Source organism: Cervus elaphus, chromosome 5, assembly GCF_910594005.1.
Source record: "Cervus elaphus chromosome 5, mCerEla1.1, whole genome shotgun sequence".
NCBI classification, from domain to species: domain Eukaryota; kingdom Metazoa; phylum Chordata; class Mammalia; order Artiodactyla; family Cervidae; genus Cervus; species Cervus elaphus.
This window is the reverse complement of record NC_057819.1, coordinates 35,482,962-35,502,819: the sequence shown is the minus strand read 5'-3', so window position 1 is coordinate 35,502,819 and position 19,858 is coordinate 35,482,962. Positions and strand designations below refer to the sequence as shown.

The following is a 19,858-nucleotide window of genomic DNA, read 5'->3' as shown; positions in this document are numbered from 1 at the left end:
GCCAATTTTCCCTTAGGTGTAATCTTAATAATGACTAACATTCATCATCAATGATTTATACAGTAAACCCATGAAACATCACCTACAGTATTCAGCTGGGTTCTCTAAGCTAAGATGAATTCTAAAGATGATGGCAAAGTAATCTGAATTCATTATAATTCTATATGCTCATTATTTTTCTCAAATATTTTGTCTTTTTCTATTCTTTTTTAAAATTTATTTATTCATTTTTGGCCACGCCAGAATGGCATGCACAGGCTTTTGTGCTCTTGGTTGGCATGCACAGGCTTTCTCTATTTGCGGTGAGGTGGAGCGGCCCTCCGATGCGGCACACAGGCCTCTCATCGTGGTGGCTTCTCTTGCCACAGAGCACGGGCTCGGTGGTGGTACTCAGGCTTAGTTGCTTCTCGGCATGTGGGGTGCTCCCAGATCAGGGATTGACTGAACCCATGTCCCCTGCATCGCACGGTGGATTCTTAACCACTGGACCACCTGGGAAGTCCTTTTTCTATTCTTAAGTGTAGTTATATTTTAGTGACTTACCTTTGTGAAGTAAATACAGAGTTAGTAGAATTTACAAAACTTGCAGAACCAAATAAATGATAATATTGTTTTTCCATTTCCTCTGTTGGCTTATGTAATACATGCTACATGCATGGCTCCTTCCCTGGGCTTCACGTTGAGTTTCTCACATTTTGTTTGTTTGGTACACATTGAAGACTTGTGGCATCAACCATTTTTTCCAACAACATTGTCTCATAGTCTCTGTGTCAGATTTTGGCAGTTTTCTCAATATTTCCACCTTTTTCATTATCATATTTGTTACAGGCATCTGTCAGCAGACCTTGCCCAACGTGTCACCGATGGTAGAGCCCTACAGCACACTCTCTCATTCCATCAGCTCTTAGAAAACACACAAGAGACCTGTTGCATTGATAATGAGGCCCATCTGCTACAGGAATCTAAAGCTGACCACACCACTTGTGTGTCCCAGGCCAGCTCAACGCTGACCTGTGACAGCCAGAGACGAGCATGGTGCTCTTCCCTTGCCTGCATGTCTTCATGCCTGTCTTCACCCCACTGACCAGCAGGGGCAGCCAGCAAAACTGGGTCCTCAAGGTGCCCAAGCTCACTCACCAGATGTTCCACTCCAAGAACTCAATGGCCATCTGTGACTCCCTCCATGGTTACTGCCTGACCTTGGCTGCTAGTTTCAGGGGAAGCATGTCTGTGCAGGTGGGCAGGCAAATACTTAACTCCAAAACAAGAACAGCAGCTATTGTTTACAAAACAGACTTATAGGTATAGAAAACAAACTTATGGTTACAAAGGGGAAAGGAGAGGAGGGGGTAAATTAGGAATTTGGGGTTAACAGGTACTACTATGTATAAAATAGATTAGCAACAAGGACCTACTGTATACCACAGGAAATTATATCTAGTATCTTGTAATAACCTATAATATAAAATAATTTAAAAGGAATATACATATATGTGTGTATGATTCACTTTGCTATACACCTGAAACACTGTACATCAACTATACTTCAATTTAAAATGATAAAGTAAAAAGTAAGAGCTGCAGGTATTTTTCTCAAGTTAATCCCCAGCTATGTGAAAGCAGCTGTCGGTGACATCCCACCCCAGGGGGTATAAAAGTCCACCACCTTCATTGGCAATAGCCCTGCCACCCTGAGATGTTCAAGCATATTTCTGAGAAGTTCATAATCATGTGCAGAGCAAGGTGCACTGGTGGACCAGCAAGGGTTGGATGAGATGAAGTTCCCCCAGGCTGATATGAGAGACTCGGTGTCCAAGTACCAACAGTACAAGGATACTGTGACCAGGGAGAAGGACAAGCTGTTTTATTTTATAAAATAGCCACAGCCACCCAATCTTCAACAACCACCACCCCGATCATCTAGCAGCCACCAACATCAAGGCAATAGCCTCCATCAGCAATTTTATTATGACACTCTGAAAGCTCAGATGATGGTTAGCATTTTTAGCAAATGCTAAAAATGTTTTTTCTTGTTTTAATTAATTAATTAATCAATTTGACAGCCTCAAGTCTTAGTTACTGCATTCGGGATCTTCGTTGCATTATGTGGGACCTTCTGTTTCAGCGCTTGGACTTTCTAGCTGTGGTGTGAGGACTCAGCAGCTCTGGCTCACAGAGTCAGTTGCTCTATGACATGTGGGATCTTAGCTCCCTGACCAGGGATCACACCTGGGTCTCCTGCATTGCAAGGTGGCGTCCCAGCCAGTAGATCACCAGGGAAATCCCAGCAAAGTGTTTTTTAAATTAAGGTATGCACATTTGTTTTTAGACATAATGCTACAGCACTTAGGTTATTAGTGTAAAAATAAGTTTTATATTCAGTGGGAACCCCCAAAATTCATGTGACTCACTTTATTGTGGGATTCATTTTATTTTAGTGATATGGACTCTAACCTGCAACATCTCCAAGGTATGCCTGTATTTCTTTAAATTAAGTAGTACTATTATAAATACAGCTAACATAAATGAATCAAGCAAAATAAAATCAGAGTGAACATATATTTCATCAGATAAAGTTGTTCCTTAGCAAGTTGTTCCTTAGTTGTTCCTAGTGAATAGCCTAGTAAATGTCACCATTAAGTACCAGTCAACACCATGGAATTTTCCAGGCAAGATACTGGAGTGGGTTGCCATTTCCTTCTCCAGGGGATCTTCCCGACCCAGGGATCCTACCCAGGTCTCTGCATTGCAGGAAGATTCTTTACCACTTGAATCACAGGTGATTTATATAGAAAATAAATTAATAATAGTAAAAATGACAAAGTATTTTGTGTTAAAATTGTTTTTGAGAGTTTCTATTTACTTACTCTTCTGGTTCCAATATATACTAACAACACTGATCACTTACATATTTAATGGATTTCTGCAAATATATGCAATATAAAGACACGTGGCATGCTTTATTGAAAAAAAATTACCAGCTTCAGAAATATTTACAGAACCATACACCTATGTAATCATTTACTCAACCATGGATTTAACCTCTTCTTTTACACTGGACAGTGTGCTAACTCTTATAATCAGAAGGATGGAAGAGTTCAAATTCTGGGTGCATTCAAGTCCAGCTTCACTTACTAAATTAGTGATTTGAAATAAAGTCACTTTCTTATTCTAATTTCCTTCTGTAAGATGGAAAGTATATATTGATCTGATGAAAACGAATGAGTTAGCATGACGATGAACCTCTCACAAATAGTAATATAAATAATTGTTGACAATACCTGTTTTTGTCAACAGTTTTTTTTTTTTTAAAATAACACTTAAAGTAGGTAAGAAAAAGGAGAGATAAAACAAAAATGAGAGATAAGAATAATTTCAAACCATATTCAGGCTTGAGAGACACTGACCAAATAAGAGGAAGAGGAAAAATCTTGAGGTTTCTGAAGCAGAACAAGGGGAATCAGTATAAATTGCCTTGGTAAGCATTTTCTTGGTTTGCTTTGCTCACTTCACTTTCAGATAAGAAATAATTATAACAGAGGCAAAGCCATCGGCACCAGAGAGAGGAATCATAAAATCTCCCTAGACACATAAAATGAAGATCTTATTAAGCTAAGAATATATTAATTAAGCTAAACCAGTATTTATCCATGAAAATTTGCAAGGCACAGTATGCATGCATGGTCTTTACTTTGTAGAGTTAGTTATCACAGACCTCCTTTTATATATTCTTCTCTGAAAAATGTCTCCTCCATTTTTATTTTATTTATTTATTTATTTTAATTAATTTATTTATTTTACTTTACAACATTGTATTGGTTTTGCCATACATTGACTTGAATCCACCATGGGTGTACATGTGTTCCCTATCCTGAACCCCCTGAGCATCCTGTATCATGCATCGAACATGGACTGGAGATTTGTTTCACATATGATAATTTACATATTTCAATGCCATTCTCCAATATCATCCCACCTTCACCCTTTCCCTCAGAGTCCAAAAGACTGTTCAATACATCTGTGTCTCTCTTGCTGTCTCGCATACAGGGTTATCATTACCATCTTTCTAAATTCCATATATATGCGTTAGTATACTGTATTGGAGTTTTCCTTTCTGGCTTACTTCACTCTGTATAATGGGCTCCAGTTTCATCCATCTCATTAGAACTGGTTCAAATGTATTCTTTTTAATGGCCAAGTAATATTCCATGGTGTATATGTACCACAGCTTCCTTATCCATTCATCTGCTGATGGACATCTAGGTTGCTTCCATGTCCTGGCAATTATAAACAGGGCTGCGATGAACATTGGGGTACATGTGTCTCTTTCAGATCTGGTTTCCTCGGTGTGTATGCCCAGAAGTGGTATTGCTGGGTCATATGGCAGTTCTATTTCCAGTTTTTTAAGGAATCTCCACACTGTTCTCCGTAGTGGCTGTACTAGTTTGCATTCCCACCAACAGTGTAAGAGGGTTCCCTTTTCTCCACAGCCTCTCCAGCATTTATTGCTTGTAGACTTTTGGATAGCAGCCATCCTGACTGGTGCGTAATGGTACCTCATTGTGGTTTTGATTTGCATTTCTCTGATAATGAGTGATGTTGAGCATCTTTTCATGTGTTTGTTAGCCATCTGTATGCCTTCTTTGGAGAAATGTCTGTTTAGTTCTTTGGCCCACTTTTTGATTGGGTCATTTATTTTTCTGGAATTGAGCTGCAGGAGTTGCTTGTATATTTTTGAGATTAATCCTTTGTTTCTTCATTTGCTGTTATTTTCTCCCATTCTGAAGGGTGTCTTTTCACCTTACTTATAGTTTCCTTTGTTGTGCAAAAGCTTTTAAGTTTCATTAGGTCCCATTTGTTTATTTTTGCTTTTATTTCCAATATTCTGGGAGGTGGATCATAGAGGATCCCGCTGTGGTTTATGTTGGAGAGTGTTTTGCCTATGTTTTCCTCTAGGAGTTTTATAGTTTCTGGATATATCCTCCATTTTTAAAACACATGCTCATTATTGTCATTGGAGAAGACAGATACTGGGAAAGATTGAAGGCAGGAGGAGAAGGTGATGACAGAGGATGAGATGTTTGGATGGCATCACCGACTTGATGGACATGAGTTTGAACAAGCTCTGGGAGTTCGTGATGGACAGGAAAGCCTGGCGTGCTGCAGTCCATGGGTTGCAAAGAGTAGGACACGACTGAGCGACTGAACCGAACTGATCAATGACATAAAGGACATGGATAGAATGAATAAATACACACAAAAGCCATTATTCCATTTTTTAGAAAAAACACTTCACACTGATTTTAGTTCCTGTAATATTAAAGTGAATTATTTTTGTTTTCAAATTACTCTCTGATGGTAAACCCTGTGATAAAATGCTAGTTAAAAAAAGATACATTTATGCCTCTTGCTAGAAATATACCCTGTCTTCAGCAAGAATTTATCTTATGAGATTTATTTTGTTTTCTTCAATTACAAGTTTTAAGGTCAATGTTTTGAAACTTTAGTGTCTTTCATGCTTTTGAAACTTAGTATTTTGCCCTTAGAAAATAATTTTCTCCTACTAGGTTCATAACAAATGATGTTGGGCTACTATATTAGTCGGGCTTCCCTGGTGGCTTAGATGGTAAAAAATCTGCCTGCAATGCAGTTGGGCTACTATGGACAAGGCCAAATGTAGCTGAGGCAAGAACTGGATATTATTGGGTAAATCTTGCATAGGTCTTATTTGGTAGAAGTATATTTAAGCATAAGTGGTAATTAAATCGAGAAAAAGGGTTAATACATTTATTAAACAAATACTTATATTAGGTTGGTGCAAATGAAATTGTGACATTTGCATTGTTGAAATTTGTCATTCTATATTGGAATATGTCCTCAATAAATGTAGTTATGTCATACATCATTTTAATGTGCATTTCCCTCTTTTTGAGTTTTTTCCCTAATGACTTATTACTCACTGTTTATATTTATATTTTATATTTATTAAATTTATTAAATATTTTATATTTATTTTAGATTATGAAAATGATGTTAGACAAAAAACAAATTAGAGTAATTTTCTTATTTGAGTTCAAAATAGTTCATAAGGCAGCAGAGACAACTCACAATATCAACAGCGCATTTAGCCCTGGAACTGCTAACTAACATACAATGCAGTGGTGGTTCAAGGAGTTTTACAGAGGAGACAGTGGCTTGAAGATGAGGAGTGTAGTGGCCAGTCGTCAGAAGTTGACGACAACCAACTGAGATTGGCCAAAGAACTCAATGTCGACCATCCTAATGGTTGTTCAGCAGTTGAAGCAAATTGGAGAGGTGATAAAGCTTGATAAATGGGTGCCTCATGAGCTGACCACAAATCAAAATACTTGTCATCTTAAAGTGTCATCTTATTTGATTCTAAGCAATAATGAACCGTTTCTCAACTGGATTGTGACGTGCAACAAAAAGTGGATTTTATATGACAAAGTGGCTACCAGTTCAGTGGGTGGACTGAAAAGAAACTCCAAAGCACTTCCAAAGCCAAATTTGCACCAAAACGAAGGGCACGGTCACTGTTTAATGGTCTGCGGCTGGTCTGATTCACTACAGCTTCCTGAATCCCAGTGAAACCATTACATCTAAGTAAGCTCAGCAAATTGATGAGATGCACCGACAGCCGCAATGCTTGTGGCTGACATTGGTCAACAGAATGGGCCCTATTCTCCACGACAATGTCTAACTGCACATCGCACAATTAGCACTTCAAAAGTTGAACATATGTGTACCTATGACTGATTCCTGTTGATGTATGGAAAAACCAGCACAATATTGTAAAGTGATTACTCTTCAATTAAAAAAATGTATTTTTAAAAGTTGAACGAATTGGGCTAAGCTTTGCCCCATCTGCCATATTCACCTGACTTTTTGACATCTGACTACCACTTCTTCAAGCATCTCAACAAATTTTTGCAGGGAATATGCTTCCACAACCAGCAGGAGGCAGAAAATGCCTTCCAAGAGTTCATCAAATCCTGAAATGTGGATTTTTATGCTACAGGAATAAGCAAACATTTCTCATTGGTAAAAATATGTTGATTGCAATGGTTCCTATTTTGGTTAATAATGACGTGTTTGAGCCTACTTATAATGATTTGAAATTCATGGTTCAAAACTGCAATTACTTTTGCCCCAACCTAATAGGCAAGTATCCATGTGCCAGGCACTTTTCTATGTGTTGGGGGATAAAGAAGAGAATAAAACACACAAAAATTCCTGCCCTTAAAGTGCTGAAAAGATATATACTTTCATTGCTTTATGAGTGTAAGTTAAGTAACAGGCAATCATGAGATTGGGTAGAGGATTTCAGTGAATTTTAGGTAATTCAAACCAATTTTATGCAACATAATCTCATGCAGGAAGGAGCAGACAGAAGTCTAACTCAAACAAGCATCACAGATCAGCAACCAAAGACTACATATAATGGAGCAGGATGAATAAGGAACGAGCTTTGTACCAATAGTGAACCTGGGGTGGAAATAGGAATACTAGATGTCCTGTGTCTCAGTCTTATCCTCCCTCAGAATATAAAAACAAATCATGAAACAAATCAAGACTTACCACAGAATTTACTAGATGATTGAAGCAGCTCTCTGGCAAGGTGGCACGTTTAAAAGTGGAATTCAAAATTTATTCACTTTCTCCTTTCAAGTCAACTTTTAGAAATCAATTACTCTAGATAGTTTATCTTTTTTATTGAAAAGAAGAAACTTCAGATTTAGTTTTAATTGTCATTATAGAAAGTAGTAAAATCTTCTAGTTCTATATTTTCTATTGAATTATCAATTACGTGGTACAAGCAATTGTTTCTGCATTGTTGTCATAGGAGGTTACTAAGAAAGCTGATTCATCCCTGAAAAACTACAGTTAAATCACAGGAAGCACAACCTTTGGAGGTTCTAGGGTAAGGCGACATTCACTTTGTCCTTTAGATTGTTGCTTCTGTACAAACATGACTTTTTGGTTGGAATATGTGTTTGACAGCCCTGTAATATAATTTTTCAGAATGTGTTGAAGTGGAACCCAATATCATCGGTCTTGTTCAGTAGATTTTCTGCCTGATGAAACATACCATTACTATTCTATGTATTTTTACAACCAATAAAAAATGGGTTATTTCATTTTTTGAAGTTCTTAAAAGAACACATAATTTTCTAGAAAATAAAGCTCATATGGCAGCTCCTATATTTGTTCATGATTGAGCATTGATTGACTTTCATCTGTAAAAAGTTGCCTATGTTGAGTTCCATTTTGGCACTACTTGTCCCAGCAGTTAATAGGTAGTATATCAGCTTAAGAAATACATGTGAGTGGAAGGAAAAATCTGTCAGATGATTTAAAGGGTGTTCATGTAAATGTCATTCGTAAGTACAGAGAATCGATAAGGCATTTTACAATATAAAAGCAATTCATAATCTAAGAAGAGAAATGATGTTGAGTCAAATAAAAATGCCAAGTGAAAAAACATTGGGGTCTGTTGGGAAAAGAAAGCAGAGAGAAGGCTGAGGACTTTGGAGCTAAGAGGTCAGGTGTAGGTCATGTGCCATCAGAGGAACACATAGCTTTGTCTGGCTGGGAATCTAACATAAAAAAGATTTATAACTTAACTTTTTCCATCAGGTTAATCAAGATTACCTTTGTGACTATGAATCTTTGACAACTTGAAAAAGAGTCTGTTATTGGACATTATTTCAATTTTCAAATGTTTTTCAAATTGCTTTTTGCCACCTGTCTGTGTCACCTAAAATCTATCTTTTGACATTTGAATTGTAACTTTAATCAATCTATTAAGTACAGTGAACTTGGGAATAAAATAAGTAAAATATATTATTATAAGAGAGACTTAAACAGAAGAGAGTTTTTTTATATAATAAACATATAAAAATTCTTATTTGCATTCATCCTCTATCAATACTTTTAAACATGAAGATATCATATGTAGATAGAAATCATGATGCTGAAATGATAGGCAGGTTGTGTAAAAAAATGGACATCTTAGAACTTCAGCATAAAATGTCATCATATAAGATTAATTATTTTTCATAGTTAGACAACACGCATAAGGTGTTAGAACAGAAGTATTATTAATTAGATTACCTGGACTATATATTGTGGTCCAGACTGTGTAATCAAGCTCATTAAAATTTTTTTTTTTCATTAATTTTTCTGATGGGCTCTGGGAAACTTGGCACTTCCCTGGTTGCTCAGTGGTAAAGAATCTGCCACCAAGCAGGAGACCTGGGTTAAGAAGATCCCCTGGAGAAGGAAATGGCAACCTACTTCAGTACTTATACCTGGGAAATGCCATGGACAGAGGAGACTGGCAGGCTACAGTCCAAGGAGTCACAAAAGAGTATACAACTTAGTGACTAAACAACCAGGATGCTTAGACAGATATAAGAACCTCCTGGTATTTCCCAAGCTTATCTTAATCAGGTAACTATCCATGAGATCATTTGAAAATGAAGCAAGCAAAAACTTCTGGGCCTTTGTAAAGAGAATGTAAAACATTCACTTTGCTTGAGTCAGAGCTATTACATGTGGTTTTACAGAGCTAATTACAGAGCTATTCCATGTGGTTTTCATATGAATTAAATGAGATAATACACCGAGGGGCTTAGTATATCGCCTAGTTGATACATTTTATAGTTAAACATTATTTCTGTACCCTATAGTTTTAAAGTAAAATTTAAATTTCTCATGCCACACAGAAGTTCTGCACCAAGATATTTATGCAAGGAAAATTAAAATTTTATTTATATAACCACATACACCCAAATATTCATAGTGATATTATTCATAACAGTCAAGGGCTAGAAATGTCTTCATTTCCATCAACTGGTAAATGATAAATAAAATGTGTGTGCTGGTTGCATATTGTATCACATAAAATCCAGGTGCATTTGGAACCTTAGAACATGATTTTATTTGGGAAATAAGTTATTCACAGATGTAACTAGTTAAACAAGGTCATGCTAAATTAACTTGGAACCTAATCCAGTGATTGCATTTTAAAAATTCTTTTTATTTTAAAGTTATTTATTCTAATTGAAAGATGATTACTTTATAATATTGTGATGGTTTTTGTCTTACATCAATGTGAATCAGTCATAGGTATACATGTGTGCCCTCCATCATGAAACCCCTCCAACCTCCCTCTCCATCCTATTCCTCCAGGTTGTCAGAGAGCACCCGTTTTGTGTGCCCTGTGTCATTCATCAAACTCACACTGGTTTTCTGTTTTACATATGATAATACATGTGTTTCAATGCTATTCTCTCCAATCGCCACCCTCTGATGTTAAAAGAAAATAGAGGCAACAGAGACAAGCTGGAAGAACTCCATGTGACAATGGAGACAGAGACTGTAGTAATGCCTTTACAAGCCGCGAAACACCAGAGATTCCCGGCAACCACCAGAAGCTAGGATAAGGCGGGTAAAGATTCTCCCCTAGAATCTTCAGAGAGAGGGTGGCTTTACCAGAACCCTCGCCTTAGGCGCCTGCTTCCAAAATTGTGAGAGAATAAATGTCTCTTGTTTGAAGCCACCACAAGTGTGATATTTTGTTATTGCAGCTGTGGGAAACCAACACAATGTAGTATAATGGCACACCATTCAGACACAAAAAGAAGCGCATCACCCACATATGATAAAGTATGGATGAGTTTCAAAATACTATATTAATAGAAAGAAACCAGACTTAAAAGATCACATACTGCCTGGTTCTATTTATATGGAAGGTCTGCCTGTCGAGGTAGAAAGTAGATTAGTTGTTTCCTGGCAAAGCAGGCGAGAAGTATTGTCTGCAAATGAACAGAAAAAAATCTCTCTATGGTGATGACAATGTCAAACTGAATTGTTTTGATGTACAACTCTGCAAATTTACTAATAATCATTGAATTATGTAGATACATGAGTAAATTTTATGTTATTTTTATTATACTTCAATACAATTCTATTTATTATAAAGAAGAAAAGTTGCTGTGAAGAAGAGTAATGAAAATATTTATTGTGAAAAAATGGTGTGGCACTTGAGAATGTAAACAAGAGTGACATATTGGGGAAAAAAATCTATAAATCTAAACTCTTTTTATCCTGGACATAGTTTTATACTTGTTTTTCAAATCTTTAAAAATGTATATTTTGCTTTTAAATCAATGCATACATCATCTAGACAGAAATCAATAGAGAAATAGCAGACTTCAATGACAAATTAGATCAGATTAACCAAACATATACAGAACATTTCATTCAAAAGCAGTAGAATATACATTCTTCTCAAGAGCACATGAAGCATTCTCTAGGATGTGACATGTTAGGTCACAAAACAAGTCTCAGTAAATTCCAGAAGGTTGAAGTCATATCACACATTTTCTTTTCTTTTTTTTTTTATAACTAATATTCCACTGTGGTTATTTTTCTTTCTTTTTTTTTTTCATTTATTTTTATTAGTTGGAGGCTAATTACTTTATAATATTGTAGTGGTTTTTGTCATATATTGACACATTTTCTCTGACAAAAGTGTGACGCTAGAAATCAATTGAAAGAAAAAAATGATAAAACCACAAAAACATGATTAAACTACATGATCTTGAACAACTAATTGGTCATCAAATTTATTAAAGGAGAATGAAAAAATGCCTAGATACAAATGAAAACAGAACCCCAAATATCTATGGGGTGCAGAAAAGCAGGTCTAAGAGGGAAGTTTATAGCAACACAGGCCTACCTCAATAAACTAGCAAAATCTCAAATAAATAGTCTAACTTTACATAGAAATAAAAGAACAAAGCAAGCCTCAAATTAGTAAGAGAAGGAAATATTATAGATTAGAATGAAAATAAGCACAATCCAAGCACAAGCTAAGCACAAACTAAGCACAAACAAGGCCAAAAATATGTAGAAAGATCAATGAAACTATGATAAAAAGTAGTTGTTTGAAAAAGTACACAGAATGCACAAACCTTTAGCTAGACCAACCAAGGAAAAAAGGAAGGGGGATCAAATAAAATCATAAATGAAAAGTGGAAATTACAACTGAAACCACAGAAATACAAAGGATAGTAAGAGACTAATTTGAAAATGGGCAACCTAAAAGAAAGGGGCAATTTCCTGTAAACAATCTTCTAAGACTAAATCATGAAGAAATACAAAATCTGAATTAGATGAATTACTAGTAAGGGGATTGAAACAGTAAGCCATAGTCTGTCAACAAACAAAAACCCCAGACCAAACTGGCTCACTGTCAAATTCTACAAACTATTCAAAGAAGATTTAATGTTTATTCTTCCAAAATCCTTAAAAAAAAAACCTTAAGCACAGGAAACTGTCCAGCACATTTTAGAATGCAGCATCACCCTGATACCAAAACCAGATGAGGATACAACAACAACAAAAATTTACAGGCTAATAAGCTTACTGTTAAATAAATGTAAAATTCTCAACAAAATATTAGCAAATCATATCACAATTTAACAATAAATTAAAAGGATCATATATCAGGTGGGATATATTCCAAGGATGCTAAAATGACTGCATCTGCAAATCAGCCAAGATGATATACCACACTAATAAAATGAAGGATTAAACTTGTATGATCATGTCAACAGTTGTAGAAAAAAATATTTGACAAAATTTAACAACTACATCATTTAAAAAACCTCTCAACAAAACTGGTATAAAGCAAACATGCCTCAGTATAGTAAAGGCCATATATGACAAATCCACAGTTAACATCATACTCAAAAATGAAATGCTGAAAACCTCATTACTAAGATCAGAAATAAGACAAGGATATATACTCTATCACTTTTACTTAACATTGTGTAGGAAGTATCTGATACAGTCAGACAAGAGAAGAAGATAAAAGGCATACAAATTGAAAAAGAAGCAAAATTGTCACTGCTTTCAGATGACATGATCCTATATACAGAAAATCTTAAGCATGGAACCACAATTTAAGGAAGTCATTTAAATTTAATGCACATGAAATCCATATACAGAAATCTGTAGCATTTCTATATATAAATAATGGACTATCAGAAAGAGAAGCTAAGAAAATAATTACATTTACACATGCACCAAAAAGAATAAAATACTTTGGAACAAATTTTACCAAGTAAGTGAAAAACCTGTACTCTGAAAACTGCAGGACACTGATGAAAGAAACTGAAGACAACTCAAATAAATAGAAAAATATTCTTTATGAATTGGGAGGATTAATATTACTAGTATGTCTATACTACTCAAAACAATCTAAATATTTAGTGTAATAACTATCAAAATTCCAATGGCATTTTTCTCAGAAACCCTAATTCTAAAATTTGTGTTAAATCAAAAAATACCCTAAATAGAGCAATCTTGAGAAAGGAGAACAAAGCCAGAGGTATCACCTTTCTTGACTTCAAAATATTAATACTAAGCTATAGTAATCAAAAGTGTATGACCCCTTTTCTCCATACCCTCTCCAGCATTTGTTGCTTGTAGACTTTTGGATAGCAGCCATCCTGACTGGCGCGTAATGGTACCTCATTGTGGTTTTGATTTGCATTTCTCTGATAATGAGTGATGTTGAGCATCTTTTCATGTGTTTGTTAGCCATCTGTATGTCTTCTTTGGAGAAATGTCTGTTTAGATCTTTGGCCCACTTTTTGATTGGGTCATTTATTTTTCTGGAATTGAAAATTGAGCTCTGCAGTAGCTCAATTCCAGGAAAAATAAATGTCCAACTAATAAAAATAAACAGAAAATAGAATAAAATAAAATAAAAAGCAGAGATAAAAAAAAAAACCCAAAAAAGTGTATGGCTCCAGCACAATAACAGATGCCAATATCAATGCATCAGAAACACATGGTCAATTAATATTATGACAAGAATCCAAGTATATAAAGGGAAAGTCAGTGTCTTTAATAAATGGTGTTGGGAAAATTGGACAGCTACATGCAAAAGAATGAAACTACACCACTTTATCATGCCATCTGTAAAATGGCATAAATACTTAAATGTAAGGCCTGAACGCATTAAACTCCTAGAAGAAGATATGGATGACAGTCTCACAGACATTGGTCTTAGAGATGTTTTTCTGGATCTACCTCTACAGCAAGGACAACAAAAGCAAAAGTAAAACAAGTAGGACTACAGCATACTAGAAACAATAAAGGGAGTGATCAACAAAAAGAAAAAATAACTTACTGAATGGGAGAAAATATTTTCAAATCATGTATCAAGTAAGAGATTACTATTCAAAAATATAAAGAACTCATGGAACTCAACAACACTGACATCAAAAAACATCTTTATTAAAAACGGGAAGGGAATCTGAATAGACATCTTTTTTCCAGAGAAAACATACACATGGTCAACAGACACATGAAAAGATATTCAACATCACTAATCATTAGGGAACTGTAAATCAAAATCATAATGAGATATCACCTCATACCTGTTAGAATGGCTATTATCTAGAAGATGATCACTAATGAGTGTTGGAGAGGATGCAGAGAAAAGGGATCTTTTGTATACTGTTGTTGGGACTATAATCTGGTGCAGCCAGTTTGGAAAAAATATGGACAGTCCTCAAAAAATCACAAATAGAACTACCATATGACCTACTATTACATACTTGGGTATTTATCCAAAGAACATAAAAACACCAATTCAAAAACATTATTATTTACAATAATGTTCACTGTAACATTATTTATAACAGCCAAGATATGATAACAACTTGCATCCATGGATAGATAAATGGGTAACAATATGTGTATCTATATGCAAGTGAATACTACTCAGCCATATAAACGAATGAAATTCTGCCATTTGTGACAACATAGATGGAGCTTGAAGGTGTTATATTCAGTGAAATGTTAGACAGAGAAAGACAAATACTGTAGGACTTCATTCATATGAGGAAAACCAAAACAGACAAAAAATAAAGTCATAGACACAGATTACATACAGAAAACATTCTATTTATTATGTGCCAATGTGCCATAAAATCTGGAGCATAACAAAATCTCTTGTATTTGAGGAGACTGTTCTGAGTGGTTTATAAAAGAATTTGCCCTTCAAATCAGCTAGATAAACAGAGGGAAATTATCAATATTTAAATATAAAGCATAATTTACGTAAAATCCTCAATCCTCAAATCCTTTACTTTTCTTTTCTTTCTTTTTTTTTCCCCTCAGTGTTACAGCTCTGTTTATTTAGATAATAGCAGGAAAATCCATCTTTGAGGCGTAAGGGCATGTTGATCCAAAGACGCGAAGAGAAGATCGCCCCATCCTGTGGGGTGGGGGGAGGAGAGAGAGAGAGAGAAAGAGAGAGAGAGAGAGAGCTTTGGCTCCTCTTTTTATATGTTTCTCTGTCCCTGGGCCTGTCTTATGTAAATTGGGCCAGCCAGGAGTGTTGTTTGTTTTACCTGAGGTTCTCACTCTGGTCCTCAGACCTTCCTTTGTTCTATTTTCGCGGGCTTTCCCTTCCAGGTCTTTTAGCCACCGCCATTTTGGACTCTTTTTCCCTATTCTAACTACGCAACATTCCCCCCTCAAGAGATGGGAGGCCCAATTCTTTGGGAATAGGGGCGTCGAGGTCTCTCTGGCTACTTCCTGCTGAACTGGGACGGCGAGGGGCATTGGGCCTCCCCCTCTTGCTAGTCTCAGGCCTCACCTCAGAGTCCTTATAGCAGTGTCCATCTAGGGGTGACTGATATTTTCCATGGTTGGCTGTAGTTTTATGTCTGTGAAGTAAATGTGTAACACTTTTGTTCTTCAAAGTACCTACTCAATTTTTGCTGATTTGTTGCTACCACTTCCTCCAGTGTAAGCTATAAGTTGGACCCAAATTACAAACTTTATTTTCTCTAGTCATGCCGTTTTCAACTATCTGTCTATCTATCTATCTATCTATATTTTACACAAACATTGAGATGGCCAAAAAGTTCATTTGGGTCCACAGTCCATGGGGTCATGGGGTCACAAGCGATCAGACATGACTTTGTGACTAACACTTGTCATTGTTTTATACTTATTCCCACACTTCCAGTTATGTATTATACATACAAAATTTTCTATGATTACAAACCCTCTGCTTTGAGAAAGTTTTTCTTAAGTATAATACTCTAGTTCAGTGTCACTTATGTCTTCAAAATTACACAGTAAAATATACACACTGTATTTGAGGAGTTTCTCTACAGTAATGAAACCGACAAAATAAAAACATAATGAAATAGTTTAAAATAGGACATTTCATTAGAAACTCTCAGAAACAATGAACTGAGAAATTTGCATAAGTAATTAAATAAATATGTAAACCATAGTTCATACAAAGTAATAATTCACTTATACACACTTGGATTTAAAAAAAGTAACTTTAATTTGCATATGATTAACTCATTTAAGCTGATTGTATTTTAATAAGAAATACTTCATTTTATAATGCTTAAGCAGTATCATATGAGAAGGCTCTCCTTTCTCAGTTTACAAATATGTGCTTTTGCATTTATTTCAAGTTTTGCAGGCTGCGATTTAGGTGATGTTTAAGAAGCAGTAATGCAAGACATGAGCAAATTCATTCTAAAGACTAAATTAGTTCTGTTTAAGGCTCTCACCTTTATTCACTGTGTCCTGTATAATCTGCATTTCATTTCCAATACTTTTGCTCTTCTCTTTTTTGTCTTTCCATGGAATAAATAAGTAAAGGTCTTTAAAATAAAAGCAACAATACATCTATTATTGATTCATTCTGATCATTATTCTCCCTCTCTCAGTCCCTAACAATTACAATATAACATGCTATTTATGTTTAGGAACAAGCATAATAAGCATTGTTTACTTTAGTTCCATTACTAAGAACCTGAAACTAAATGGCAAAAGTAGGCAAAGCGTGAATTCTACAAGTGTGGTGTGCAATCTCTTTCATATGCTTTCTCTTTGCACTTGCAAATTGGATAAATGCAGCCATTGGTGTTTTGACAGCTAATTAAAGGTGAATATGTGCAGTTATATGTCAGTTTACTACTACCATGGAAATAAAATGGGGTTTGCATAATTTGCACTGAAATACATTAACTTCTGTTACTTACAAACCTGTTTTTATAATGCATACTGAAACATTCACATTGAAATTGCCATTGTGGGGAGGTTACATACATAGGTGTTTATTACTTATTTGAAAGCATATTTTTTATAAATCTCATATAATGACAAATCTGTGAGAAGCAAATAATGTTATTTTGGAAATAAATTTGAAGGCGTTAGCTTTTTCATCATTTTTAGCTTTTATCTTTTGTAAAAATTCTTATGGAAAGAACACACTGTAGAGCTTTTAGAGTACTTATATATGTGAGAAAACATATGCTGTTACTAAATTGGCATTCCATTATCTTGAGTTAGTCACAGAGACTGGGAGTAATAATTCAGCTTCTGAGTTATGATGGAAGCTGATGTGGCCCAGAAAGATATGTATCAAAATTTAGCCTAAACTGAGCCCAAATTCAGCAAAACATCTTAAATTTCAAACAGCAGATATTTAACTATATTCTTCCATCCTGCATACCCCTATAAGGCTGATCATAATGTAGGTAGTTAGAATAGGAAAAAGGAGTCCAAATGGCAGTGGCTAAAAGACAAAGAAGGGAAAACCCCAGGAAAATAGAACAAAGGAAAGTCCAAGGACCAGAGTGAGAACCTCAGGTAAAACAAACAGTCCTCCTGGCTAACGCAATCTACATAGGGCAGGCTCAAGGGGAGGAAAAAAAACATAAAAAGAAGAGCCAAAATTGAGCCAGAGGCTTCTCTTCTCTTCTTGTCTTTTGGGTTGGCCCACCCTCAGACCTCAAGGATGTATTTTCCTTTGCTTTCTAAATAAAACTGAGCTATAACACTAGTCTGCTCATCACTTCAAATTTTTGCTGTGGCAAGCCAGAACCGAGGAAATTACACAATCCCCCAACAATAAAATATGTGAAAAATGTAGAGAACATAAGGTGATCATAAAAAGAGGAGTAGGGGTTTAAACTGGTGAATCAATTAGGATATATAAATGCATAACATAAATGCAATATAAACAAACATAGATTTGACTATAAGATTTGGAAATTGAAATGACGAATTAAGTAGATTGATAATGCACCATGACCACAGAATAGAAACAAAACAATTGCTCCTTTTACAGTGAAAAATCAATTTTTCTCAAAGTTACCTGTAAAAAGACACCACTATAATTAGCAATGCCTTTAAAAAAAGGATTATAGAGAATGTTGAAGGTTTTTCCTAACTTCTCTCAATAAAATGTTAATGAGACTCATATTATGTTCCATAAAAAACAATTTCCAAACAGCAATCATGAATGGTAAAATTTAAGTTCTCTACTCGATGGACATGAGTTTGAGCAAGCTCTGGGAGTTGATGAAGGACAGAGAGGCCTGGCGTGTTGCAGTCCACGGGCTCACAAAGAGTTGGACACTACTGAGCAACTGAACTGAACTGAAGCTCTCTACTGGACTGGTTAAATTACAATGTAGATATTTACTGAATACCTTTTCAAAATTTCTTTATAGATACTTTTATTTCTCAAAAAATGTACAGCCTATATTAATGTGTTAACAATATATGGCTAATATCCTGATCTAGCTTTGGCTAAAGAGTTTCTATAATTGCTTTTGGGAAACCATATATTTTATTCAGATGCTTTTCCCCATCTTGCCATTACCCTGAAGGGCAGTGATTTGTCCTAACACCTCAGCATGAAAAAAGAAAAAAAAAAAATTGAAACTAGTAGTCTCTCAGTCATGTCAGATTCTTTATCACCCCATGGATGGCAGCATGCCAAACTTCCTGTTCTTCACTATCTTTTGGAGTTTGTTTAAACTCATGTCCATCAAGTTGGTGATGCCATCCAACCATCTCATCCTGTGTCACCCCCTTCTTCTCCTACCCTCAATCTTTCCCAGCATCAGGGTCTTTTCCAGTGAGTCAGTACTTCACATCAGGTGGCCAAAGTATTTGAATTTCAGCTTCAGCATCAGTTCTTCCAATGAATATTCAGGACTGATTTCCTTTAGGATTGACTGGCTTGATCTCCTTGCAGCCCAAAAGCAACTCTCCGAGTCTTCTCCAACAATTCTTCAGTAATGTCCTGAGGGTCACCCTTAGGAACTAAGAGTAGTCTCTGGCCTACAGTTAATGAAACAACAGAGACTTCAGTGAGACACCTGCAAGGAACAGAAATCTACTGTTGAAATAACAGGCGTGAGCTTGGACAAGAATCCTGAGCTTCAAATAAGAAGTCATTAAGCTGACAACTTGATTTCAGTGTGAGCAGAGACTCCAACTGTGCTGTGCCAAACTGATAAACAGAAATATGTGCTAACAAATGTGTGCTGTTATAAGCCACTCAATTTGTGTTAATTTGTTATGCTTCGATAGAAAACTAATGCAGGCATGTCCATCCATCTTATTTTCCAGCAGGCCATTATTAGTAACTCATTTTCATACTCAATTTTTGTGCCAAATCACTTTACTTCATCATTTCATAATTAGCCAAAAAATTAGTTTCTGTTCTTCAGTTTTTCATGGAAACACATCATCTGCAAATAAAAAGGAATTTTACTTTTCTTTTCCATTTAAAAACATTTATTCCAGCTCAATACTTTTGATAATTATTAATAAATAATGTTAGTTACAAAAGTAACTGCAAACAGTCTTATAGCAGACACTGCTATAAGATTCATCCCTATTTTCACTTTTTCTGTTTTTTACTGGGATTACCCAAACTCTCTGCTTGAGAGCTATTTTAAGCTGCAGAAATAGGTACAGTCAT

General features: G+C 35.5%; 1 pseudogene; it reads left to right on the top strand.

Moving 5' to 3' along the window:
- Positions 1 to 244: 244 nt before the first annotated feature.
- Positions 245 to 1,880, top strand: LOC122693148 (annotated as a pseudogene).
- Positions 1,881 to 19,858: the final 17,978 nt, after the last annotated feature.